Source organism: Harpia harpyja, chromosome 19, assembly GCF_026419915.1.
Source record: "Harpia harpyja isolate bHarHar1 chromosome 19, bHarHar1 primary haplotype, whole genome shotgun sequence".
Classification (NCBI taxonomy): domain Eukaryota; kingdom Metazoa; phylum Chordata; class Aves; order Accipitriformes; family Accipitridae; genus Harpia; species Harpia harpyja.
The window spans coordinates 18379950-18405199 of NC_068958.1; the positions used below are offsets into that span (position 1 = coordinate 18379950).

The 25250-nt window shown below is 50.3% G+C and overlaps 1 long non-coding RNA gene across 8 annotated transcripts; it reads right to left on the reverse strand.

The window, feature by feature from the left end:
• Nucleotides 1-1944: 1944 nt before the first annotated feature.
• LOC128154258 (uncharacterized) lies at nt 1945-24564 on the reverse strand. Of its 8 annotated transcripts, none has more exons than XR_008239302.1 (4): nt 24105-24564; nt 9034-9127; nt 3926-4008; nt 1945-2882 (listed from the first exon to the last, which is right to left on the reverse strand). It is a non-coding gene; the product is annotated as an uncharacterized LOC128154258 (long non-coding RNA). The 8 variants fall into 8 exon arrangements; XR_008239301.1 differs by having other exon boundaries at nt 9034-9294; XR_008239298.1 differs by lacking the exon at nt 24105-24564 and adding an exon at nt 9894-10954.
• Between the last annotated feature and the right edge of the window lie 686 nt (nt 24565-25250).

Consider the following 25250-nt stretch of genomic DNA (forward strand, 5'->3'; position numbering starts at 1 on the left):
TGCAGGCTGAGCTCCTGCTGCCGAGTTGTTTTCGGAGAAAAAAAGCCAGCCTTGGGTTAGGGACAGATGATTGAAATAGAGCTGGAGCGGCTGCTGTTCGGCTGTTGTAAGGGGTGAGGGTTCAGGCAGGGATGGAGCTGGGAGAGCATTTCAAGACCGTGACTGTTTTTGCATCTGGGTGAAGGAGAATGTAGCATTAATTCCCTATAAACAATAAAAAGAGCGGAAAAGCATTTCTCCTCCCAGCAAAATCGGAGCATTTGGTTAACACCTGATTTTTTGCAATGCTGGATCCTTCACCCTGCTGAGAGCCATCATGGAGCTGGGAGCAACAGTGCTGCTGATTAACAGCATTAGCAGAAGCCCATCAAAATAATTCTAAGATTTAAATATTTTATCGTGGTTTGGGGGCTAGCGAACCCTGTAAAAACTGTTGACTTTTGTTTTCCTTAAGGTTTTGACTTCTGGAGACACGCAGTTGTGCAAGGACCTATTTATAGAGTTCCTTGTAACGAAAATTCAAAACCAGAAAGCAAATCCCCTTTCCTCTTCCCCCTGTGCCCAGGCCAGTGTGGCTGAGCCCTGCCAGCATGGGCATTTGGGTTGGTTTGGTTTAATCCTAAATTAGGGGGATTAGGGAAGGAGAGAAGGTGACCACATGGCAAGGGCAGGGTATGGTGTGGCGCACAGGGGAGGACACAAAACATTCAAGGGAGATTTTTGCAACATTTCCATTCCATTTCTGGGGTTAGCACGAAGAATGCTCTGGCATCAAGGTGACGCAGCAGGCAACTCCTAGAGGGCAAAGGAGCCAAGACCCTGGCAAAGACGTTGCTGAGTCCTGGCAACCCCATAGCTGTGTGTGGTGGGAGGAGGAGGAGGCATTTAACCATCAGCTGTAGTCAGTTGGATTAAAACCATGGGGTTTTGTGGTGTTTATGAGGCTTGGCTGTTGCATCAACCCCATCTGCTTAGTTCCCTCTCACAACGCAGGGTCATCTTTCCCAGCAGGGAGAGGGATGTGCCTGCTGCAGGTTGAGTGAGGGGTCACTTAGCTTCATGCTCCTGAAGCTCCCCTGAACATGGTTAGTCGGAAGGGTCGGGGCAAGGATGTACACCATCCTGGGGGATTTGCAACTGGGGCTGTGATGCTGGTAGGTCCACCTCGCTGCCAAATATTCCCTCTGAGTAATTGAGCTGAAAGCACTCCCACCCCGCAATGTCCCTGGGGGTGCCAGTGGGGACCCACCTTTCTCCTTCTTGTTTCCTGGCTGCTTTTTGCTAAAAGAAGGCTCCTGCCCCCCTTGCCATTGCAGCCAGTGATGGTATTGCTGCCACGGTGCGGCTGCCCTGCTAAGACGTGCCTGGGCATCCTGGCCAGCGAGTTAGCTGGGTGTCCCAAATATGCATAGTTAGAAGCTCGGACAGCCTGCTAACTCTCCTCCTGGGCAGAGGCTGCCCTTTCCCATATACCAGGAGGTATTAGGGAAAGTAAATATTGTCTTGGCAGGTTTCTGAGCCCTAGTTGTGATTTACTGGAGACAAGATGATGGGTTAGTGGAGCCTGGAAGTCCTTCTGTTCTCCTGTTGCTGGTATCAGAGTTATAAACATACTTATAGTGAGGACTATCCAAGGCAGAGAGAAGCCCAACCTGCAGCCCTTGAGCTGACTGAGGGTGAGGAAGTAGGTTAGGGCTTCGCAATAGGATTCGGGTTGGCCCAGGAAAGCACCTACTGACAGCCAAAACAGATGGTCTCAGCTGCTCAGCCAACCCAATCTGCCCCACATCCTCATCATGTCCTGGCTGTGGCTTCCCTTTCATGCTCAGGATTTTTGTCAAATGGAGAATTTGGTCAGTGACACATAGTCAGGAACGCTGGCCACCCCTCTAGAGATCCCAATTCACCAGCCAAACTCACTTCAAGGCAGTAAAAAATACACTGTTTTAAAAAAGTCAAAACAAGTTTATTTTCACAAGAGAATATCTCCAGTAATATTTTATTCATGACTTCCAGCTCACACAGTTTCACTGCTTGAGATTCTCTGCATTAACATCAATGCAAGGGAGGGGGACTGAACTGATTTCATTTGGGACACACAGGATTAGTTCTTTTCTAGGGGATACCTCTTAAATATGAAGTGGATGTGCCGCTCTGTTCCCATGCTCATGGTGCTATTTTGGTACCTTCCAAGCAATTTGCGGGTAGGAGCCCTGCCCCTCAGCAAGCAGCTAGAGGATAATAATGCATCTAAGAGGACCAAGCTGTAGTTTTGCACAGCAAGTCGCCAGGACTGCTGAAGAGCCAGATTTATGGAGAGAAGATTGCATTCCTTCGCCACTAGACACTGCGGCATCCCCACCCACCAGCTGTTGCCCAGCCTGAGGAAGTCACGTCCCAGCCTCACTGCAGCTACACCCCATCCCGAGAAGCAGAGGAGCCTTAAACAAGCTGCTTCATTTTGAGGAGTCCCATGGCCCAAGCAGTCACGTCTGGGTCTCCCTGTGTGTTTGCTCAGAGTGAAATTTGAGGGCTCCAACTTCTTTTTGCAGCTCTCTTCCTCCCAATTCATCTGAGAAGGTGTCCTCTGCTTGCCCTCACTACCCGATATCTCGGATCTCATGCGTTTCCCTGACAGTGAGATGGCAGTGATAATGGCCTGAGATGATGTCCTTCAGTCTTGAAGACCTGATGCAGCCCTGATCGTGTTACAGCTCCACTCACGTTCTTGATCCTACTTATTTTGGAATATGGCAGAGATATAGTCCCATCTGCTCCTAAGAAAGAGAAGAAACAACGATTCCCTGTGCCTTGTCGAGTGCCAGAGCTCTGAAGCATGCTGTCTTCTCATATGTCTGTTGTCAGATGACAGTGCTACCTGCCTGGGAGAAGCCAGAAAGATTAGGACTTGCTCTCATCTCTTCCTTACCTGTCTCCCCTCTAGGACAGGCTGTTAGTCTAAATCATCGGCTTATTCTATGTAAATACACAGGACCTCTAGTCTCCTCGCCAGAGTTTGCATATAAGTGAGTTAGTTTGATATGGATTATCAAATCAGAAAGAACCACCCTCTAACTCTATACTGTGGGAGAGCTGGGAACTTGTCCAAAACAGAATGCACTTCCTGAGCAGGGGCCAACCAGCCAAATCTGATCAACTCCCAGGGCTTTGAGTCCACAGACTAAGCTTGCTCTTGGATCTAGTTCTTAACCCAAACTTCAGAACTGGGTGCAACAAACTTAAATCGCAAGCTCAGATCTATCCTCTTTGTACCAAAGTATCTACTCCCCTCCAGACTTGAGGACAGAGCAGAAAAGAACAGCACATTTAAACCCTTTACAACTTGAGCCCATCACCTGCAAAAAAAGAATAGGATTGAACACCAAGAGCTGATGCACTAACTCATTTCATTGTTTCTCTTGCACCAATGTAAGAGAGGTAGATTTTCTGTAAGTAGGTGGCTCCGTGCTCATATGACTGAAGCACAGAGCAGTCCCTGGAAGAATGCAATCCTGAATGCTATAAGAGAAGACCCACTGAGTTGTTCAACAATGCCATTGCTGTGTTTTGGGATCCTCAACAGAAAGAAGTGATGCCTCAGGAGCTCTGTGGCTGAGCCAGTCCTCCAGTGGTTTTGCTGCTCTTTAAGGAAGGCAATAGACTGTATAGTTATCACCTGAAATGGGATAAAATCCCTCCCACCAAACTATACAACCTACTACCTCACCTCCACAGAGCAGTACAGAGGTCTAGCCTGATTCATGGCCGTATTGCTGGCTTTGCATTACTTGCACCACCTGCCTCCATGGTTGGAGTAGAAGTAGATGAAGAGAACTGAAGACCTGACTGTCTCCTTAGGAAAGACAGTAGATTGTATAGTTAGCTCAAAGGGAGGATAGGACTCCACAACTATTCAATCTACTACCTCAGCCTCAAGGACAGCTTGCGACCATGGCAGTCTAAGGCAATGAGATGATCCTTATCCCGTCATCAGCTGCTCTGTGCCTCCTGTGAAGAGAAATGCATGAAAATTCATCAGACTTCATGATGTTAGGGAAAAGGAGTCTCATACCCAACCTTGTCCTGGAGCATCCTTTCCTTCTTTACACCTCCTTCAGTCCACTTGGACTATACTTAATCCTTGGCAATCATGCCGTCTGCAAACTTTATGCACCCAAGGGCTTATGGAAGCAGCAGCCCTCCCCTTTGAACCCAGGGCCATACATGCAGATAGCACGGCTCTCGTGAAACTGCAATAATGCCGAGTAACATGCAGCCAGGCTGACATCACCTCTTGAACACACAGCATATCTAGAACAAACCTGCCAGACCAGATAAGAGAATCCATCAATTTAGCTGCTATGCACTCCAGGGAATTGAGCAGATTAGAAATAACTGAGTACAAGGAAGCTTTTAGGCTGCAAATGTAATGGTATCGAGTACATCAAGGCAGATCTCATTTCCTAAACAAATGAGTGCAACATGCAGGCTTGGTGTCCCTTTAATGCTATAGCACAGCCAGGCAATATTAGCATGGATCTGAGACAGACTGGCTTCCCCCCAAGCCCTTGGCTCACCTTCTGAGAATTTTTCGTTCTCTGTACACCCAAATACAGATGCAAGGTATTAAGTTGGTAGTTTAAAAGAAACGTGTGAGGTTCTTTTGCAATGAGAAAGAATTCCCCTTGAAGATTAAAGAAAGACGTAACAAAAAGGGAGCCACCAGTAGTGCATTAAGCAGGCTGCGTGTGCAGCACAGCAGAGACCCAAAGGAGGACTTCCCTTGAGAGTTCAGCAGGAGTGTCCCCAGCCTCCCCAAACATCTGCTGAGCGTTATGGTGGGAGAGGCAGCGGCTAAGGCAGAAGTCCCCAAAGGGACAAAGGCTGCCTAATGCTTTGTGCTTCCACAGCTAACAGGCAACAGCCTAAATAAGCGAGGTTCCCAAAGGTTTGGTGAACTACTGTAGCTGGGATCCTTGAGGTGAGAGTTTAGGATGGCCTGGGGTACAAGGATATCTTTGCAGCAAGGTTTGGAAAGTGTCCCTGTTCCTTTGCAGAGCTGTCCAGAAGTCCTTCTCACTGGCATTCAACACAGTCCAGGCAATTCTCTTAATTTCCTTTGACAAACTCGGCCTTCACAAGGGATGACCTACTGTGCCAGACCATCTGGCCCAGGCCTCTCCTAGTGTGACAGGGTATAAACAATGTCAAAAAATCAATGTTGCAGGACTGATTTCTATAGCATTTAAGTACCCAGCCTATCCACAGTGCCAAGCACCTTGCATCCCAAACAGCCTTCTGATGGGAAATAATATTCTTCCTCTTTTATTGGCATAGAAACTGATGCACAGAGGTTGCACATCCCTCCTTAGCACATGCAACACCAGCCAGAGCTTCACCGAGGTTACAATCAGGCGCAAAGGTCCATCCAGTCTGTCACAGGTCACTCTGCCTCCTCAGAGGCAGAAGTATTATTTTAAACTAAAGTGTTTCAGCTTCCCAAAAATTAAGATAGTGCCACAGGCATCAACCAGAAGGGATCACGGTGGCAAGAAAGCCAGCAGTCGCTGCAATGGTAGGGGACTGGGGAAGTGGGTGGCCCAGATGATCGCATCAGGTGATACCTATAGCAGAGGACGCTCATCTGCTCTGAAGAGACTCTTGGCAACCAACCTAGAGGAACAATTTTTCCTGTTTCCCAGTCTTATGGCTTATATGATTTTAAGCATATAAGCAAGATATATTTAAGAGGTATTTGAAAGGTCACTCTTGATACCATTGCAGAGAATAGGCGTTTGGGCCAATATCAAACTGTGGGTGGGAAATTACATTAAATAACTCCTAGTTCACACAGATCTAATTATACAGGGAGAGAAAAAAAAAATCCCTTCTGACTTCTGTAAGTAATCCTGAAAACAGGAGATTTAATTATAATAATTGTCTTAATGAGTATAGGTTTTGGGAATACCCAGCTGCTGACTCTGCAACCCTGATCTTGCCAGGATCCATGAAGAAAGGAGTCAAACAGGAGTATTTAGAAATACTGTGCCCGGTAAGGATCACTATGACCATTCTACCCTTAGTATCACTGTCACACTTGTTTGTGCTAGGCGCTATACAAATTGCAACCACAGCAAGCCCCTCTCCTGGATGGCTTGTGGTCTAAATATCAAGACAAAAGATGAGAAAAGAAGGAGAAGCAGAGAGGTGACCAGATTTGCCAAAGGCCACACAGCAAGTCCATGGTAAAGCTGACACTGGAACCAGCCTTGGGAAGTCCTGCTCCAGTCTCTGGTCGCATTGCCAGGGCAATGGTTTGCCTGGGCCAGACTAACCAGGTTAGGGCAGGTCATCATCCACCTCTCCCGACTATCTTTGACAGAGAGGGGAAAAGTGATGTTCCATTTTAATATCTGCAGGAGAATCATAGATCCTGGGAGAGAGAAGATCACACACATACTGGATAACAGCTCAGTGGTAAAACCTCGCTGGAGTTTCACAAAGAGGCATTATGAATAAGTCATATATCCATGCAGCCATAAGATATATGCAAACTGCGTATCTACCAAGATTTTCAGCAAAAATCCCATGGCAATTGCCAAAGTGAGCTGCATTCCAGCTCTGCTCTGCTTTCCAGACACGAAGCCTTCCCTTCTAGCATATCGCTGCTGAAGCATTACATTTACAAGTGCCTGAATGCGATGTAGCTATGCAAAATCCTAGATAAAATAGCCAACAGGGTCTGTAGGAGTCAGAAGTCTATACCCCAAAGCCTCTCACTGCCTTCTAAGTTATTTAAGCCCAGCTTTTGAAGATTTTTGGATACTTGACTGCTAAGAACTTGACCTCTTTCAAAAACACCATTTTCTGTGCAGACCTAAAGGTAGTAGCACTGCAATTTTCCCTTCCCAGACTCATAGCAGTCCTTCAAAACTAGCCAAACTTGATTTTTATGTAAAAGCTTGGTCAGCCTCCGTGAGAGACTGCAGGAAGGTCCCCATGCTCAGAGCATGCCACAGCAGAGTCCTGCTCTCTAGAGGTGCTTGGAGGGGTGAGAAATTGGCAGGTAAAAGATTAATGTGTTTCTTCACAGCAAGATCCTCCAGGCTGGCAAAAAAATGGCATTTCCAGTCCAGCTTTCAGACTCATTTTTGGGAGGGAGAGATGACCTACAACTGTTCTTCAGTTAGCAGGGCTCGGGGCGGCTCGTGGTAACCAGCCGATCAGACCCCCAGCAGACAACCCAAGCGGGTGTCCCCCCCCAAATTTTGAAGCATCTGCAGAGCAAAGATGCCCGAGCATGGCCAAGTCTTTGCCTTTAAAACAGGGAGGCACGGAGCCTGCCTCGGAGAGTAGCTGGAAAGGCTCCGAAGCTTTGAGGAGCTGATCTGGTTTATTAAGGAGCACTGAATGAAATGGAGGAGGGGGGAGGAGGGAGGAGGAAACCATAAAACAACAAAGTTGCTCCTTTAAAAGCAGACACTGCTTTCAGCCTTTGTATAGCCGCAGTCCCGCGCGTCGGTGCCAAAATGTGCCAGGGACAGGCAGGACTTCTCAGTGGGAAATCAGGGCCCCGTGTCTCTGAGAGGCTTTTCAGCCTCCTGGAGCACGGGCTGGACTGGGGCAGAACCAGCCCCGACCAACGTGAAGCCTGCATGCAGCCAGCCGGCTGTGTTGGCACAAAATGGCTGACCGTCGGCCATTTTGTTTCCTTAGCTTTGCCTGTAGGGAAGCCGGTAGTGACTTCATGTCCTCACCTCGCTGCGTTGCTGGAGTGGAAAAATAAAAAGCAAACAGGCCAAAAAAAAAAAAAACAACAAACAAAAACCAAACCCCAAATAAGCAAAAACAAAAAGAGACGGGGAAGGTTTTCAATAGCTCCCCAACGTTGCCAGGGCGTGCATCCACATACAGCACCATTCACAGCTACATGACTCTACTGGCCAGCAGCAAGGAACCCGCTCACAGAAAAAGCAGCAGACGGCCCAAAAAACCATCTTGAACGCACCCTGTTCCACTGGAAAGCAAAAAAATGACATTTGCCAAACTAGCCATGAGGACAAGTTGCTTTTAACTTCTCACAGGCCAGGCGAACCTCTCAGAAAAGCAAGGCCAACCGTCTTCCCAGACAGCCGATCCTGGAGTCGATATTAAAATATCACGCTTCAAAAGAGTTAATCAAAGGTGCTGCAAATAGGGAAAGGGAAATGGAAGTAAAAATATTTAAAGTTCATTCCTGCAACAGCCCCCATGTCTCAGCAATGCTTTCCTCAAAGCTCTTTTAATGACATGGGTAGTATTTCATATCAATGTTGTTGTAGCATTTGTTTATTATTAAACAATTAGCAGGTATCTTAATAAATAGCTACTCATCTGTTAGGGGTTGTTTTGAGTCCTGTCAGATGTTTATAAACATCCGGATCATCATTAATGAATCTGGTATTGTTATCTATAATATATGCATCTATAACCTGATTGTTACACGACTTATCTTTTATAAATCCATTATTAAAGGTGGCCACAAAGGTAAGGGTTTTTTCTAAATGTTCATGTATTTTTCCTTGTAAATTAGCATATAATTTACACTCTCCTGAAGGAAAAAAAATCCCAGAATTTTTGTCATAAAAGTAAAAGAGGCGCTATTGATATTTCATAGAGTAATTTCTCCAAAATACTAAAAATCAAGAGATATAAGAGAAAAAATATCTTTTTGGTTTATTTTTACCTGCTCCATACTCAATTCTATAGGTTAACTCAAAAAATCTAAAGAAAGAAGATCCTTTCCTGTAATACTCTATAAAACTCTTCCATAATACTGTTTTCCTTCTTGATGTTTAGTTCAAAAGCTGCTCACGAAAGGTGCGCAGGTAACGTCCACCCCTACCATAGATTTGGACCAAAACATTTAATTTGCAATGCGAACTGCCCGCCCAGCACCCACACATGCAGCCTCGGCTCCGGGACCACCATTGCCCGTGCAATTCTCTACATTGTCCGTTTGTAAGCAAGCCAAGCAGATATAGAGGCAAATACCTTTCTGTGCAAGAAAAGCGATTTCACCTCTTTCTGCTCTCCTTCCCAGCTCCTCTCTGAAAGTGTCTGCTTCTCTCCAGATGTCCGGGCAGTCCTTCAAGGAAAGGTAGGACGATCACCCCAACACCGATGCCTTATCAGATCCCGATCCACCCCCCCCCATGCAACTGGACAGAGATCTGCTCCTCCGAGCGTCCGTGAACGAAGAGACGTGACTACTAACTCCAAGACATCCAGGCTACTGAAGGAAACGCAGAATCACTTAAAAAAAAAAAAAAATCGCTTTTATTTGGCGCATGTTCTGGTATTTTTGCCATGCTTCTGCGCAAAATTGTATGGTAACGCCACCAAGTTCCCTTAAACTTTCAAGGCATGTTACTGTTGATGGCGTCTCTGTCGTGTATCACACCTTAACGTGTGCAGGATACACACACTGGTGCAGTAAACAGCTTGTTATCACAGTACAGCTCCATCCTCGTAAGAAAAGCAAGGGCTTAAAAACCCAAGAACAGCTATTTCTTTTAATATTTAAATTAAGATTTTGTATTCCTGAGATGAAAACTTTCAAGGCAAGAAGGCAATAAACAAATCAAAAATCCCTAAAAAAAAATCCTCCGGATCACATCAGCTAAATCCAGGCACTGCCAGATCAGTGGAAAGGTCAGATCTCATATTCACCAAAAACAAGAGGACACACAACAGGTTAAAATGCTACCGTCCGGCAATGACCGGCTCTAATCATACCAAGCCGATGTGTAAAACCATCCGCCTGTCCAAAAACAAATTAGACAACAGTGCTCTCTGGTACTTTATAAATACAGAAGAAAGGAGGGCTGTTTTATTGAATATAGCGAACAAACCTTTCCGTCCGGCTATACCGTGCAGCCCCGCGACTCTGCATGCACCGAGTAGCCTTACGCTGCTAATACAAAAGCTCAGTTTGGCAATTCCAGGCATTTTCAGTGCTCAACATACGCCAAAACTACCCACTCTCTGCCTCTGACTTTGGTCTCGTTCCAAAAGGTCCTTTTTTTTTTTTCTTTTTTTTTTTTTTCTCTCTCTCTTGCTACAGCCGGTGCCACGTAGAGACGGGAGAGTTGGGCTCGAACATGGCCGCAGCCTCCAAAAAAGAGCCAAGTCCCAGCGTCCTGGCTTCCCCCTTCCAGACGGAAAACAAAATGGCCATGCAGCAGCCATTTTGTTTGCTGCGGGATGGGAGGGAGAAGGGAAGGGAGGAGAGACGCAGGCCAGGCGGGAGCACACGGGAAGGATGGGGGGGGGGAGAGGGGAGGGCGTCGATTCGGCAGGAACCCAAAAGCTCTGCAGCGATGCCCGGGCGCGTCCTCCCTTCCTCCCACTGGGTCTGAGCTGCCCCGTCCAGCCCCGCAGCAGGACCGATGCGGAGGGATGGACATGGGGTCAGCTTTTCCAGCCCTCCCAGGCCGGTTGAGCTTGAGTTGTCCGGCCTGACAGGGGTTACGCTTCCTTCCCTGGGCCTGGCTGGCACCTCCATCTGCCCGCTGGCACGGGCAGGCTCCTACCCGGCCACCGCTGGCACCGCAGGGCTCGGGCTCTGCGAGAGCTCCCGATGGGAGCCAGGCAGGAGAGCGGAAACCAACCCGGTAACGTCAAACTCCTGAACTTCCCTGGGCAGGAAACGGTGTAAATAACACCCGTGGGGAGGGGGAGAGGAACCCGGAGCAGGCGGGGGGGCCTTGGGGACGGCGGCTCGGCGGCAGCGTGGCCTCTACAATCCGGATCCTAACGGCACCTGCGGCGAGGAGACCCAGGGAGGAGCGATCCAAGGTTTCCTCGCTCGCTTCTGTCCGGACGAGCCTGCCTCAGAAACAGTGCCACATGGCCGAGGCCTGTGCAGGGGCCGGGCTGGCCTGCAACGACGCCTCTCTGCTCTCAAAGCACGCCAGGGGACAGTGCGGGCAGCTGCCTGGTACCTGCCCATAACGCGGGGCGCAGGACTGTCCCTGTCCCTCCGAGCACGCCGGCAGGAGCGAAAGGCTGTGCGAGCAGCACAGGATGGGGCTGAGCCGCGCTGCAGGCAGCGGGGCTTGCAGGCGGCCCTGCCTGCCCAGTGACCGGCTGGCTCTTACCAGCAGTACCTCACATCTGCAAAGCGCTTCGCGAGCTCCATGACTTTCATCTGTCTTCCTGCCCTTGCACGGACCAACACCAAAACTGCCCATCCAGACAGCACGCCTACAGCCTGAGGGAGCAGAGAAGCATTTCACTCGACGCTTTTCTCCCTAAAGCACAGGGCTGAGCTCCTAGTTATCAGCCTTACTGAAAAAGCCAACAAGCTGCATAGATGAATCCCACCCTCCACCACGGAGGTTAAGTCCCTTCAAGTCCTGACCAAAACCAGACACGAGGTTTTTAGAGCAAGGCAAGCACCTCATGACCTTGTGTGAGAGTACCCGCCATGGGAAGACCCTTAGGAGCACACAAATCAAACACCTCCTGGGCTTTCTGTTTCTGTAGGTGAGACAAGAGGTGAAAATCAGGACTATTCCCAGGATTTAGGACGGGTAAGAGTTCCCAGTTACAAGCCCTATCTCTTAAGGATGCAGGGAAGTGGAAATGCCAAAAGCTAGTACAGTTTCGAAGCCGTTACAGATCTTGTAGGAAAATCCTATAAGGAAGGTTCTTAATTGGACAAGGCACTTTGTGGCATATTCATGTGCGATAAATTTAAGCACTGGAGGCTGGACCTGCTAAGCTTTATCTAGTCAGTGGGGAGGGCAATTTCTCTGCAGAGTAACTCAGAGCAGAAACATAATGCCAACATCTTGAATTATACTGCAAAGAAACCTAACATTTTAAGATTTTTTTAATAACCACTATTCCTCACTATCTGATCCTCACCAACTTTCTGCAGAGTAACCTAAGATCTCCAGGTGAAAATTGTTATGAATTTATTGCTTAGTAATTGGCTGTGATTGATTAGTCTTATTAAAATGTCCCTTAAAATAAGCATCACCTGTAACAAACTCTATCAAGTGCCTGCTCATCCTAACTTCTCATATGGGCTTGGTGGGGAGCTATATGACCTCAGAGGGAGGTTTGTGCACTTCATATTAACCTTGTAGTTTGGGAATTTTGAAGGTATTTGAGAGATCCAAGTCAGGTTTATTTTCATAGGATTTGGGAAGGCAAGGCTCACTTGAAAAACCTAGCCTTTGCACTGAAAGAATATTGCATTTCTTGTGCAATACTCTTCCAGGAAAAACATCAAGGCAGCTTGCAGAATAAAGACCAAAGGGCTCTAGATGCCTATAGCTATAGATCAAAAAATGGCCACATGCAGGATGTCAGTTTGAAGCTAGGAATTGAGAAATAGTTTCAGATGCTCTGGCACCAATAGTCTCTTCTAGAAAAACCCTGACTAACTGAGGAACTTTATTTTTATCCTTGTTCTAAGCGAAAACTTACTATGAACAAGGCAGGACGAGATAAATTTGCAAGACAGGGTGTTTTGCCTTTCCCAATAACAGGGGCCCTAAATCAGCTAGGCAGCACCTTCCTGGCAGGTCCTGAGGTGGAGCAATAGGGGATTAAGGGACATGCATGGGGCTGGCATAGTGAAGATATTAACAGCCCACACAAAATTGCATATAGCTCCTCAGCACTAGTTGCTTATTCAATGCATCTTAGTCAAATGGGGGGGGGGTGTGCATGGGGTGAAAGATGGGAATATGAACTTAAGAATAAACAAGAGGGGCTGGCTGTGTGCTTGGGAGGCTTACTAGCATGGAGGGGAAGGTATCTGACTGCATAAGCAAAGGAAAGGGATCACAAATGCACAGGTTTTGTGGGCCTGGGTTACTGAGAGAGCACAGATGGTTTGTGTTAGGAGAGGGAGATGTCCTTTGTAAAGCTCCAGGATTTTAATTGTACTCACAAGGGAGAAGTTGCTGAGCAGGGGGATGTTTTTGTAGCCTCCAATGTGGGCTGCTGTGGGCTTAGTAAACTCTTGGTAGATTAAGATGTGGTCATGAAAGGAGTCCCTTCTCTACAGGACAGGCCACTTGCTCTTGGTGCTTTCAGATGCTGCTGCTGTGGCCTCACCAGAGGTCTCATTCAGGGCACACCCTTGACATTGCTGTTCAAGCTTCCAGTGTTGTGAAGGGCTTACTGCCTGGGCAAAAGCCAGTTGAAAGCCAGGAGCAAAGGATCAGTAAGGCACATGGGCCCATACTTAAGCCCCAGGAGACTCTCTTCCTCAGGGACAAATCATTGAATGCCGGAGTTGGTTCTCATTCTTCTACACACATATACTTGCTGCCAAGGATTGTCATTTGATAGTAGGTAGGGCAAAGCATGCTGTCTGACTTCAGATCAGAGCTGGGTGGGGAGAACAAGACTTCCATTTCTGATCTGTTTGTGATCAGGACTCGTGAGAAAGGGTCTGTGATGCTGTCATGGGTCTTGCAAGCCAAAGAACTCAATCCTTGTGCTTTAGCTCTGTTCTTTCCTACCACATTGTAAAGCTGTGGAAATCAGCTGCTCATGATCATGTGTTTGAGTTGGTGGACTTCCTCAGCATCAAAGCTTCCCCTCTGGCTGTTTGCTGGAGTCCCTTCAGGTCATCCTTCTGGTCTATTCGCATCCCAGTGAGCCCATACAAACATAGCCCCACCATCATCTCTCACATGCTCTCTCCTCCCTGCACTAGCTTTTTTGCTTCTGGTTCATGAGATTTTGAATGGATGAAAATGTGAGTAAGAAGCAAAGGGATTTTATTCATTTGCTGATGAGAAATACTTTCCTTGTGAATGGGGAGAAATGGCATTAGCTTTTGCCCTTAGTTGGGGCAAGGATGTGGGTGAACTAAACTGTCTTCTCTGGGTATATTTGAATGGATTCTTTTCTTCTCCAGGTTTGTCCTGCAGCACCTTTCCCCACCAGGCCTGAGCACTCTCTTGGGAGTCTTTAGGACACCTCCATTTCTGTCTCAGGGGAACATAAGGCAGCAGTAGCAGCAGCAGCAACAAAATCATTTGGGAAGGAAAAAACAGACTTAAGAGCTGCATTGCTGAGCTCCTGCATCCAGTCTTAGTGAGTCACTTTGCCTCTGTTTCCTCCTTTGGGAGATAGATACTCCCTACCTGGAATGCTGAGAAGGTTAATTAGTTAATGTACTAATTAACTGAATGTGCTTTGAATAATGGGATTGCTTGAGGCAGTAGATCTCATGAAGGTCTAAGTCTAATACTGGCTTTAACAAGGGTGGGCTCCCAGTTCTTATCAACTGGGAGACCTTGTCCTCAGCCAGAGAGAAAAGAAATGAACTTATCTGCATTATTCATACTGTTGCCACAGCACATCTGAATTACAAATGGACAGTGTCCATCCAAGCTCTTCCCTTCCTGCTTCTCCCATCAAGGCTGAAGATGCAGCTGACTTTCTTCTTCTCACAAACACAGCTCTGGGGCTCCAGACCAAGGAAGTGGAGAAATCCAAGCTAGGGTTTGTGACATTGCTAGTCTTTTTGGTACATGCCCCGTGCTCTGTTTGTGACCCATATCCCACCTTGCCCTGGAGGACTGCGTGTACCCAGGGCAGCTACTCCTCTCTCTTCCAGAAGATGGATGGTGGTAGAGAGCACTCTGCCTATTAAAGTGAGGGGTGGCTTCAGTTTCCACATCACTGGGACCCATCCCAAAGTGGATTTGGAGCGGCAGCTGCAATGAATCCCACAAGCCAAACCGTTTCAGACTTTAGCCAGTCCTGAGCTCATCCCAAGGCCATTTCATGCAGTTTCAAGCACCTTCTGTGACTACAGAGGCAACTGAGCAGTGAAGTCACAGCCCACAGCGGAGGCTGTAACCTAGTTCTGAAAGGTTCCAACAAAGATGTAACCTCCGGAGCTGGTGGAGGTTGTTTGTCTTACTCGGGCATGAATGCAGCAATCCATCTAGAGCCTGCACTTCATCAGGGTGCCAAAAGTTACCCCTTAAGAGTGAGATTGTCCCTAGGCCATCCTGTGTGGGCTGGATGGAAGATGAATTGTGACGGTTGTGATCGCTCAGGGAACTGAGGTCAAGTTTGATTTCCAAGGGTGAGACTAAATTCTTCTTCCACTACAGTTCTGCAAGCTCTGAAACTCTGCAGGTTTAGCTGGGTTCCTCCCCAGCTGGAAAAGAAAATGCAAGGCAATGTCACAGTCACTTCTTCTGTGTCACATTTATACAATGCAAAGGCCTAATCTTAAGAAGCTGAAAATCATAATTAGGCAGGCAAGAACCTACAGTCTGAAAAATGCATCTTTCTTTCTAGTCTAGTCTGAAGCGTGTATTGTATTAGACTCTTAAGGGCTGAGTTTTCAGAGCTGCATTTTCAGAACTGAACTGCCGCTGAAAGCAGGCCCCCTAAAATAAGCAAGATTAGCAAATGTTCCCACCTCCACCCGTTCTGACGATGACACCAACAGACAGATTTTCATCACCCTTTTGGCTGAGCCCTTCTGGAACTGTGGACACATTTTCTACAGGCAGAGTTCTTTACAAAACTCCCCTTTTCCAACACAGAAACTATACAGATTCCTAATTGCAGCCAAGTTTGACCACAGATACCATAACACAGATCCATCTCTCTTCCCTCTTTGTTGATGCAAAAATGCCTTGGAGAAATAATATCAATATGTCTTTGCTAATTGATGCTGTTGTGTTGGCTTTGACCCATCAGTTGATTGGCCATCCTCAACTGTCATTTCCTAAAGACAGTATTTTTCTGCTTGTTTATCTTCCCTGGCCTTGTTTGCACACAGCCACCACCCAAAAACCTCTCTCTGTCCAGGGAGTAGGATTTATCGCCTCTGTTTCAGTAGCAGCAGAACACAGAACAATGTAGGGCCTATGCAAACAAGTACTGCTGTTTTCTTTTGCTTTTCATTTATTTCTTAGTGGTAAATCAGTGCATTCCAAACCAAACAAAAATCAGAAGATTTAGGACCCAAAGAGCAGTCCAGAGCAATATAATAGGGGCTGAAGACAGGTTGCATTTAGAAGTTAAGCAACAAGTACCCCCGAAAGCAAATGAAATGTTTAATCTGTGACACATACCTCAAATTGTTTCTGGCTGGTAATGACATTTTGGCACTCTGGAAATGGCAGAAGCTCAGGTGCCTGGATCACTTAACACTACACACAGGAGAGATCTGGGCTGAGTATATAAACTGCTCTGGGTAGGGACTGTCTTTATCTTCTGTACGGGGACAGCACTTAGCATAATGGATCCCTCAAGACACTCCAACGACCAAATGTGACACAAATAAGAGCCAATATAAGTGCAGGTTGACACAGTTTGAGTATACAGGACACCAGGACTGGGAATTATAACCCTTAGATTTTGTCCTGACTCTGTCACCAAGCTTGACCTTTCAGAAGACCCTAAAGGACGATGCAAGCTTGAGCCACTGCATTATGAAAAAGCATTGATCCATACACCAGCTCCTCCTTTGACTTCATTTCAGCCCAAGCCAGCACGTTGGCCTGGCATTTGCAAGCCAGTGCAGAGCTGCCACGTGTTTTTTGCATACTTGGACAAGATTGCCAAGGAAAAGAAGGTGGAACAAATCCTTGGGATCCTGCACCAGCACCTACCAAATTTAACCAGCATTCTTACAGAGCAGGACTGAAAGCCCAGTCCCTTCCGCAACCACGTGGGGACCGTATAACCCGTACTCAGGATCCCACGTGATGAACAAGACTTTACAAGCCTGGCAGCTGAACATAATCCACCTTTACCTGCTTGCAGTAAAGCTGAGCTCGGATGACCAGGCAGTGTCTGGAAAGCTGAGCTTATCAGTGTGTTACAAAGATCACTTTGAACAAAAGTTCAAAGCCCTTTGGAGAAGATGCCCGCCCTCCCTCCAAAGCAGCAGCTTTTCCTGGGCTTGGTCCTGCTATTTGCAGCAATCATCGCTGGTTTGTTGGCTGCAGCTCTCCTGGGGCTCCTTCTGGCCTGACCTACACTGCTGAGCCCGGCGGGGAGAGGGAACAGACGCCGTCACGGCATCCACGGCTCAGAGCAAGCCTTGTTCTCAGCCTGCCTGGAGTGGCCGTGGCAGACACAGATAAAAACAGTGCCCGGGGGGCATCTGCCTGCAACGGGGCGTGCGCTGTTGATGCGCAAGGATGAACAGATGGGTTGATTACACAGAGAGAAATGGACACTAATCGTATCCAGATACACCAGCTGCAGGATTTCCTCCTGAGCCCTAAAGGACAGGAAGCCCTTACCTGCTTCGTTATCCTGTCTCTGTTCATTAGCCCCTTCCCCCGCCCTGGGAACCACATCTCGGCTAATCCCCTGGGCAGGGGAGGGCCCAGACTGCAAAGCTGAGATCCAGATGGGAACTCCCACACTGCTCAGGCATGGCTGGATCCAGCCCCAGGTCAGGGGCCTATCCTGGCTGTCAACTCCAGCACAGCCAGGCTCCGCCGGCTCAAGTTTCCCGACTTCGGGAGCTTGTTGCCGGACTCTTCTTTTGCCGCTGCCTCTCTGAACAGCTGGGAAGATTTCAGGACTAACGAGAACAAGTTGTGCAACAAAGACTGTGTTGGGGTTTGACATATTGTGAGCCTCCACGGCTCTGCTGAGATGCAGCTGCTTCTGGGGTGGAGTCCGGTGCGCGTTGAACAGCACACGGCTGATGGAGCCAGGGAGCAAAGAAGCTTTTGCAGATTTAAAACAGAAGAGGCGTTTCCCCAGCAGGCTGTAGGATGACTGGCCAGACTGAACTGGGAGGTGATGTTGGAGACCTTATCTTTATTCCTGGGAGATGGAAACACGCCGAGTGGTTGGGTTTCATCGCCTGCACAGTGCCAGCTTGGAGAAAGGAGCAAAACCCTCCTAGACCCTTTTATCCATGTCCCTTTGTATCCATCCCAGCTCTCTTCAACCGCAGTGAGGAGCTCCCAAGGCAGCATGGCTGGAGGGATGGTCCCAGACGTTCTCCCTGTGTGGCTGCTCAGCTCCCAGAGTCTTGGCCCAACCCTTCTCCCACAACCAGGAGCCCTGGGAGCAGATGTGCAGAAATTCAAGCTGTTGATCACGGTGGTATCATCCTCGCCCTGACTTTTTGTGGAGTCATGTCTCCGCATGAGGAGTGCAGCCTGCTTGAAAAATGTTATAACCCAAGCTGTTGCTCCGAGTTGGGCTTTTTAGGACCCTCTTTCCTTGCATGCCCAGGGTGCCTCCATTCCTAGCCCTCAGGCTTGTGTTGTCAAGCTCAGTGCTAGCAAATTAGCCTGCTCCCATCCTGCTGCCTGCTCCCAAGCCGTCCTGTCTCCACATGCCAGGATGCCACGTGCTGCCCCTGCAACCTCCATTCCCCTTGGCAGAGCCAGTGCCCAGCGCCGAGCAAGCCAAGACCAAAGGAGAGGAGAACTGCTCCCTGAATTCTTGGTGTTACTCCCAGAACCTCCCTGCCTAGCCAAAGCTGCTTCAGGTCCCCATGCCTAGCACTAAAACATCAGCACGTGCCATACCACGAGTTTAAACCAGACCCTGAAGATCCTGACTGAACAGTCGACCAAGTCAAAGGTGCCTGTGGCTGCCCTGCAGACCCCTCAAGCTGGGAAGAGGAGGAAGAAGCACAATGCTTGTCATGGTCTTGCAGGTGAGGAGAAACCTCCTGCCTGGTCCTGCATGGGCCGGGGCTGCCCTGGAATGCACGGCCGTCTCCCCTGGCCTCGTCCTCGGTCCCCAAGCCCAGCAGGACAGTGACACTGATGTGCTGGCAGCAGCCACAGGACAGAACAGCACCGGTGGGAATGAGCGGGAGAGGTGCTTGCAAAGCCACTGCCCCACAGCCTGGCTACGGACTTCCCAAAACTGCAGGGTGTTACATACAGGGTGATCGTTGGTTGTCATCATCGCAATAATATAATACCTACCTCTCAGACTCCACGGACCTCACTTTATGCAGCATGTTGGTTGTGCCCTTTGCTGGGCTGCTACTTCTCTTACATTTTCTGTGGCCAGGACTATCTATCTCGTGAGTGACCCTAGCATGCCAAACCCAGTGTGCATTAGCCGTACGTATCTCATGGGCTTTCCAACTGCAAAGCCAGACAGCACAGCTCAGTGCCCATGAGCAACCCTACAATAACAAACCAGCCGCCTCGCTTTGTCCTCCCAGACCTCACCTTTCGCAGCAGCCAAGTAACATCAAAGATAAACAGTAGCTATGAGCAACTCCACAATAACAAACTGGTACTACAGAAAAAAGGGGAGGGAAATTAAGAAATGAAAGAGGTGGCAAGGAGAGAAAAAAACTGCAGGAAGGAAAATAAATTATGTTGGTTCTTCTGAGGATCAGCCGTGGGGTGGTACGGAGGGTGAATCAGATCTGGGTACCCCTGGATACGCTATGTTCTCTTTGGTGCATGAAGCTGCTAGCATCAGCTCTCCCTTGGATGTGTTTCTACAAGGATCCCGTCAAACTTGTGCCCCCAAATCCATTGGAATAATTAGTGGAAAGGCTGAGGACAGAGCCTGCAAAGACCACATTCAGTCTCCCTGCCTTTTACCCCCTCTTTCCCCACCAGAAGTGGTCACTGGAGTGGTGAAGCTGATTACATGGATGGTCCAGCATAGGGGAAGCTGGTCCACTCAGGTCTGGCCTGTGGAGACACAGAGCACAGCCTTTCTGCAACTGTAAATCAGGCAATTTTCACCAATGCAAGTTTTCCTCTGAGTTTTGCTTTTTTTTTTTTTTTTTTAAAAAAAGGAAAAAGAAAAAAGGAAATCACAATCCAAACTCTGCCTTGGCCAAACCTGGCCCTTTTAAGGAAAGGAAATTTCCCAGAGCCACCCTCGACAAACCTGGAGGCCCAATCCTGCTCTCAGGAATGTCAGTATAAATCCAGAGTGGCTCTGCTGACTGCCGGGGGGTTATAGCAGCTGAATGAGGCTCGAGCCTTGGAGAAAATCTCCTGGTCTCCTGCCTGGAGATGGAGCAGAGCTCGCACCAGAGCAGCCTGAGAGCAAACTTGGGATTCAAAGGCAATAAACAGCAGAAAGATCCAACTCCCAGTTTCAAGAATTCGTCCTTTTTGCTGAGCCATGTTCTGGAAGCACAAGCCCTATTTTGCTGTGAGCTGTGTGGAATAAAACAGCTGCGTCCCTTGGCTGGATGGTTCTTCCAGGGGTGCCAGATGTTTTGCTTAGGACACGTCAGAAGTGTCTTGCTTGAGTTCAGACTTTCTCTCCTCTCAGGCTGCCCACTGCAAAGCCCACTGGAGCTTCAGCGGGTTTTTTTATATCTGCCCTCCACTAGCTTTTCCCAGGGAAGCAATAGGGATTGGGAGCAAATTGGGAAAGGTCTGGTTTCACCCCAGCCCGTCTGTATAAATAATCTGCAAGGAGAAAGCTGGACTGATGAGCAAAACACTTGTGCTGCCTTCTCAGGGTCTGGATGTAAACCGGTGTGTAAACACATTCTCTTGAAGAGGGCAGCCCAACACATTTTGGGGGTCAGACCCCCACGAATAACTGACTGCCCCCAGCTCCCACAACACGGGAGTTTCAGCTTCCAAACCAACTGCGGGGTATTGTGAAACCTACCTACGGCTGTGCTGAACAGCACACCAGCGAGCAGCAAGGTTCAGAGCCGGACCCCAGCATCTTGGCTGCCAAACCGGGCTGCATGAGGCCACGCAGCTCTCTGTTGGGCTGGGAAGATGCGCAACACCAGGGACAGCATCTCTGGGAGGCAAGGGACAGGCAAGGGGTGTCCTGGAAGCACGGCCGAGACAGCCAGCGCAGACTGGTGGGTCACGGAGGCAAAGCGGGGCCAGGGTGTTCGGGTGCTTTGTGGCCAGTTTACTGTAGGGCCATGCGTCACTCACTGAAAGAGGGATTTTTTCAGAGAAGGGAGGAGGGGGGAAGCCAGGCAGGGGGGGAAGGAGGAGAAAAAAATTGGTGAAGGAGGAGGGGTAGCTTTCATGGCTCCCGAACGCCTGCGAAGTGTGCGGCAGCCGAGAAGGAGGACCCTGCCCTGCAAACAAGCTGCTTTTGTTGCGTCCCAAACGGGCCTAAATTAAGTTTGACAGAAAGAGGGCAGATTCACACACGTTGGGGCCAAAGCCCCAGGCTCAGTTACGGCCAGGCAGACCTGGAGAGCTTCGGCACGGCGGTGCCAAATTTCACTTGGGTGCGAGGGGAGAGGCGCGAACCTCCACGAGGCAGGAGGCACTGGGCGCCCGCAAGCGGCCCCATCAATCGTCCCGATGCCTTCGCAAAACAGCTTCCTCCCAGGAGCACCCGGCTCAGTCCTTCTCCAAAGCCTAAAGGCCGCCATCGCTCCGGGAAAAGCAGCCGCCAGCCGCTGCCGGAGCGTTCCCTCAGCCAGCTTCGCCCAGCGGGGCCGGCAGAGCCTTCCGCCCCGCTCCCGGGCATCTCCCCAGCTCTGCTGCCCGCCCTGGCACGCCGTGCCAGCGTGAAAAACAAGCCAGCTTCTAAACAGTTAACGCTGACAAAACCAGACCGCTTGAGTTCCCTCCTTCCCGAATCGCTCCTGGTGTAATTCACCCCCCCAAAATGAAATAAAATTATCCTCCTCCTCTGACCTCGCCTGGGCGTCCTCCCTCCCTCCTGTCCTCCCTCTCCCTCCTTCCACCCTTCCCGTGCCCCCACCCTGCGCTGGCACGGCCGGCCGGGAGCACGCGTGCCCGCCGGTCTGCTCGGCAGTAGGAGCTCCCACCACGTTAGCTGCGGCTGCCATGTTGAATTGCAAATCCGACATGATTCGACATATTTTTTTCCCCCCTCGGCGGTGCCCAGTGGGGAACTAAAGAAGCACCCGCGCGACACGCACCCAGCCCCGGGTGGCTCTCGGGGACATCCCGGGTGGCGGGGTGAAGGCAGGGAGAGAAATCACCCTCCAGTCCTGCTCCAAACACTGCATGTAGGGACCTGTCTATCTGCTATACATCCCTCTCTATAGGAGACCGATTTTAAAGTCGGATGTTTTAACACCAAGGGCCGGAGGACTCGACGGGAAGGGGTTTCGGGGAGAAGGGAGGTTACAGCAACAACAAAGCGACTGAGCAACTGGAGGAACAAAACGTTATTTCAAATCAAAGGCAAAAAAACCCAACCGCACGAACGAAAAAAAACCAACCCAAAATTAAGAGTGAGGTTCGATTTCGTACCAAGGCAGCAAGAGAGACGCACCGTGGAAGAGAGTGGTTTTGTTGTTGAGTGGTGGCTGGATTTAGCTCCGCTTATCCGGACAATCATCGGGGAAGGATCCTTTTCCGAGAAAGGCCAGTTTGAGTGAGACAGCTTTTTTTTTTCCCTTCTCTCGCTCGCTCTCTCCCCTTTCCTTCTCCTCGCAGCTCAACGCCAAGAAATGGGCGGTGCCTGGATGCCAGGCTCCATCCGAACGAGACACCCAAGGCCAACGGAGGCTGGCACAAAGGCGAGCTGGCAGGAATTCCTGCACTCGGAGCCGCACGCCTGCGGGACGAGCCCGCCACCTCCCAAAAAATCAACCTCTGACACCGCCTGCTCCGGAAAGTTGCCCCGTTGGGCTCGAAAACGCCCCACCAGGCTCAAGCACGGGGGGGGGGGGGAAGGACAAGGGGAGGAAAAAAAAAAAAGCCAAGACCTTCCTTTGCATCGTTGCATGTTAAACAAAAGGCCTGGGGAGGTGGATTTTTTTTTTTCTGCCTCCCTGGGCTCCTTTTCCCGCCTGCCCTTCGCCCTCCTCCCTCCTCGCGCCCTCCGTCGCCGGCTCCCTCGCCCGCCGCCCCAGCGTCCAGGCAGAAATGAGCCCTGGGCTCCCTCCTTCCTGGTTTTAGCACGACAGGAGGCGGCGGGTCCTTGAATAGGAACGCACACACCCAACACGAGAGGGATCCGATGGGGGGGGGGAGAAAAAAAAAAGGACCAAAAAATATATATATACAAACAACAACCCACCCGCCATGGAGGAAGGTTGGGAGCAGTCGCCGCCAAGGGGGGGGCGGATTGGGGGTGGTTTGGGTGCCAAGGGGTATTTTTGGCCTTTTTTCTTTTTTCAGCTGCCCTAGCACCTGGGTCGTGCCCATTGTAAAAGGGGAGTCGCGGCGGGTTGGGGAAGGGACCGGAGAGAAGGGGGGGGCGGCCGGCGTTGGTAGCGCTGCTGGGGAGATGCCAAAAAAACAAAACAAAACACGTTTTCATTTTGTCTGCACCAGCCTGGGCGCAGGCGAGCGCGGGAGAGAGGGAGGGAGAGGGAGGCGCACGCCGCCAGAAAGCCGCCGCGCTCAGACGCGGGCCTGCGGCCACGTCCCTCCGCAGCCGCCCCGGCAGCCGCTCCCGCTCCCTCGTCCCCCTCTCCCTGCCCACCCGGCTTCGCCTGCCAAGTCCGAGTTGGCACGGCTCCCCCGGCTGCGCCGAACAAAGCCGTCACCCATCCCCGAGCCGGCGCTGACAGTAAGCAAAGTGACAGGCGCATCTTCCGCATGTTAATCCAAACGGCGAGAAGGCGAACGAGCGGAGGAGGCCCCCCCCTTGCCATGCACGCGCCCCCCCCCCGCCGCCGGCCCACGCGCCCCACCCTTGGCACCCGCCGGCCCCGCCGGCCTCGTGCGGGGATGGCGAGGCCCCCGCCGGCGGGAGCACCGAAGCCTCCCCGTCGGCGAGGTTTAAATCGAGCCAAAGCCCCGCTCGGCGGGCAAACGAGGCCACTCGGCATCTGCTGTACCTGTTCCCGCTGCCTTCATCTCGCCTTGGAACCGTGACAAGAGCGCACTCGCCTCTGGTGGGCTCTCAAAGCCGCGGGTCTGTAACCCTTTGCAGGAAGTTGGCACCGATCCCAGGTAGGACTTTACTCCCCGGCTCTCGCTCTCTCCCCCCACCTCCGCCTCCCGCTCCCTCCCCTCTGCTCCCCCACCCATCCTGTCCCTTGGGCCCCTCTCGCGTCCCCCAAAACACCACCCGGGCCCCCGCTCCCCCTCCGCCGCTCGCCCGCCTCGTCGGCCGGGGGGCAAAGCGGGGGGCGGCCGATCGCCGCCGGGCGCCCGCCGAGCCCCACGCGCCCACCGCTCTTGCACACATACCCTTTAAGGATGACCTGGGCAAGACAGAGAACAACAACTTCCTGCTCCGGCTCCCTAAAACGCCTGTTTCCACGCAGGGGTTAGGCAGCGCGGCGAGACGGGGGGAGCTGGGAGGAGGTTTGGGGGTTTGTCGTCATTGAACCGTGCTTTTTTTTTTTTGCCTTTTTTTTTTTGCCTTTTTTCTTTTTTTTTTTTTTGCCTTTTTTCTTTTTTTTTTTGCCTTTTTTCTTTTTTTTTTTATGCTTTTTTTTGAAACATATATTTTTGCCCGGCAGCCCAAACCCAACGCGAAGGGAAAGGGGGGGAAGAGAAATCAAATGGGAAGAGAATAGCTCCAAGTCGGCAGGACAATGCACGGGAAACGGGGAGATTAGCGTAGCTCTCAAAATCCATCACGCCCGCCCCGTTTCTGAACCATTCGCCCCCGCGCCTCGTCTTTTTTAATTCTCCCAGCTCCTGAATTATTCCAGTCCACGAGCGGGAGGGGAGCGCACAGTCCGGAGTCCCTCGGAGCTGCCAAGAGCATTGCAACAGGAAAGAAAGAAAGCGAGAGAGGGAGAGCCAGGCAGAGCCCTCACAATCGAGCAGCGAGAAGAGCAAGGAGAAATTAACATCCAATTAGTGCCGTGTTTAACGAGGGAGACAGAGGCGGCTGTTGTTTTATTGCCCTGTTCTTTTCAGGCGCATCTGACAGGCAGCGGGGAAGGCACCCCTGCTCCAAGTGACGTCATCATATTTTATTTTTTAATTATTTTTTCCCCCCCTTTTTTCCCCCCGTCTTTCCTCCTCCAAGTTTCGCAGAGACGGTCTCGGCAACTCGGCCAGCGAAATTTGGGACTTTCTCGCATTCAAGCCGCAGTCTCCCCCCTCCGCCTCCAGCCTCCTTCCCCCCCCCCATCCACCGACACCAACCCCGGAAAAACAAACGCGCCAACCCACCCCAAAGTCTTTGTTCTTCCAAAAAAAAAAAAAGGGAGAGAAAAAAAAAAAATAATAAACGTTGGGATCAGAGCCGGAGGGAGCCCGGAGGAGGTTTCTCCGTGTGCGCGTCCGAGTGCGTGCGTGCGTCTGTCCCCTCTCCCGTCCCTCTCCCCAGACGGCTCGCTCGCCTTGTAAAACTTTGCAGCATGTGACGCTGCTCCGGCC